Genomic DNA, 2,500 nt, shown 5'->3' on the forward strand with positions numbered 1-2,500 from the left:
TTGCAACTTTCCCTCACGGTACTTGTTTGCTATCGGTCTCATGGTCGTATTTAGCCTTAGATGAGGTTTACCACCCTCTTTGGGCTGCAATCTCAAACAACCCGACTCCAAGGAATAACCTACCGTAACTTTTTTCACCCGTACAGGTCTAGCACCTTCTATGGACTGTAGCCCCGCTCAAGGGGACTTTGGGTGTAAAAATATGTTACGGATAGTTATACCTATACGCTACATTTCCATATAGCCATATAATGTCTATTGGATTCAGCGTTGGGCTTTTTCCTTTTCACTCGCCGTTACTAGGGAAATCCTCGTTAGTTTCTTTTCCTCCGCTTAGTTATATGCTTAAATTCAGCGGGTAATCACGACTGAGTTGAGGTCAAAAAAAAAAAAAATGATATAAAACATATTGAAATTATCATTCATATATATATGCTAATTTTTTACCTTATTTATTTGTTTATTTTAATGTTTCAAATAACTTGCATTTTAATTTGAAACATTTAACAACAAAACAAACAAACAATAAAGTAAATCAATGCATAATAAATAAATAATTGTAATCTTTCTTTATTATTTATTCATGAAAGATTACTTTTTAATATATATATATATATATATACATATACATATATATTCAATATGTTAAATAAGGTAAAAATATTACTCATATCTATTATTACTTATCAGGGGATTTATTTTGAGATTTTTTCATTCTCACTCTCTCTGTTACTAAATCACCTGATGCATTTTGTATCTAATCATTGATTCAATCATCTTTTTTCATTCATTATCATCAAATAATCTTTTTAACAAACAAACAAAAATTATTTGATAATAATAAATATAAATCAATGCAAATACAATTATTACTTTTAATTGACCCTCAACCAGACGTACCATCGGGAATCAACCCAATGGTGCAATGTGCATTCGAAATCTTTGTGCTCAATGCGTCTGCAATTCGCACTATTTATCGCAGCTAGCTGCGTTCTTCATCGATCCATGAGCCAAGTGATCCACCGCTAAGAGTTAAAAAAAAATTTTTATTATTATTACTATAATATATATATAATTTTTTTGTATGTCTTTTTTTTTTTTTTTTTGTTGGTAGCATATCTAGCATAAATGCTTATTAAGTCTACTTAATTAAATGGTAAAATTAATTAAGCTATCGCTTTATCTTCATTGTTATCGACGGTTAGGCGATAACTTGGATAAAGTATAGACACCAACGAATATCACCGTTTATTCATATTATTATTATTATTATTATTTATGCTACTACCATATTAAAATTATTAACATCAATCTATTAATAACACATACAACAATATGTTGTTAATATAGTATCATAATATATATATATGGTAGCTATAATAATAATAAATTCAATCATTGTTGTGTTATTTTTTTTTGAAGCACGATAATGATCCTTCCGCAGGTTCACCTACGGAAACCTTGTTACGACTTTTGCCCGGTTCAAGCCACTGCGATTAAAGCAGTTTCCACCAAAGAATCTCTACCCTTGAAAGGTATTGAAACAGCAGTCTCCGCTTTTCTCGAAACGGCTCAGTCCCGGGCAGCGACGGGCGGTGTGTACAAAGGGCAGGGACGTAATCAACGTGAGCTGATGACTCACACTTACTAGGAATTCCTCGTTCAAGGGAAATAATTGCAATTCCCGATCCCGATCACGGAGGATTTTCAAGGGGTTACCAATATCTTTCGATAATGGTTACAGCACGCTGATTCCTCCAGTGTAGCGCGCGTGCAGCCCTGGACATCTAAGGGCATCACAGACCTGTTATTGCTCAACTTCATGCGGCTAAACACCGCTTGTCCCTCTAAGAAGTTGTCTGGACGATAAAATTATCCAGTAACTATTTAGTAGGCTAGAGTCTCGCTCGTTATCGGAATAAACCAGACAAATCACTCCACCAACTAAGAACGGCCATGCACCACCAACCACCGAATCATGAAAGAGCTCTCAATCTGTCAATCCTCACGGTGTCCGGGCCAGGTGAGTTTTCCCGTGTTGAGTCAAATTAAGCCGCAGGCTCCACTCCTGGTGGTGCCCTTCCGTCAATTTCTTTAAGTTTCAGCTTTGCAACCATACTTCCCCCGGAACCGAAAAACTTTCGTTTCCGGGAAGCTGCCCGTCAAGGCGTATTTACCGCCGACGGAACGCTAGTTGGTATCGTTTACGGTCAGAACTAGGGCGGTATCTGATCGCCTTCGAACCTCTGACTTTCGTTCTTGATTAATGAAGACATTCTTGGCAAATGCTTTCGCAGTCGTACGTCTCGCTACGGTCCAAGAATTTCACCTCTCACGCAGCGATACGAATGCCCCCGTCCGTCCCTCTTAACCATTATCTCAGATCAGAAAACCAACAAAATAGAACCGAGATCCTATTTCATTATTCCATGCACGAGTATTCAGGCATTAGCCCGCATTGAGCACTCTAATTTTTTCAAGGTAAACTTGCTAGCCACCA

The 2,500-nt window shown here is 37.0% G+C and overlaps 1 non-coding gene across 1 annotated transcript, besides 2 other annotated features; it reads left to right on the forward strand.

Moving 5' to 3' along the window:
• Positions 1-602: 602 nt before the first annotated feature.
• On the forward strand, positions 603-1,393 carry Bm18565 (the record flags this gene model as incomplete). Its single annotated transcript, XR_006228221.1, has 1 exon — positions 603-1,393. It is a non-coding gene; the product is annotated as a Brugia malayi small ncRNA (ribosomal RNA).
• Positions 1,394-1,429: 36 nt separating this feature from the next.
• Positions 1,430-1,625: a sequence feature (Protein overlapping with rRNA (BM_BM17511, VIO94094.1) was converted to a misc_feature.).
• Positions 1,626-2,059: 434 nt separating this feature from the next.
• Positions 2,060-2,220: a sequence feature (Protein overlapping with rRNA (BM_BM17511, VIO94094.1) was converted to a misc_feature.).
• Positions 2,221-2,500: the final 280 nt, after the last annotated feature.

The sequence above is a fragment of the Brugia malayi genome (assembly GCF_000002995.4).
Source record: "Brugia malayi strain FR3 genome assembly, contig: Bm_v4_Chr2_contig_001, whole genome shotgun sequence".
Lineage (NCBI taxonomy): Eukaryota > Metazoa > Nematoda > Chromadorea > Rhabditida > Onchocercidae > Brugia > Brugia malayi.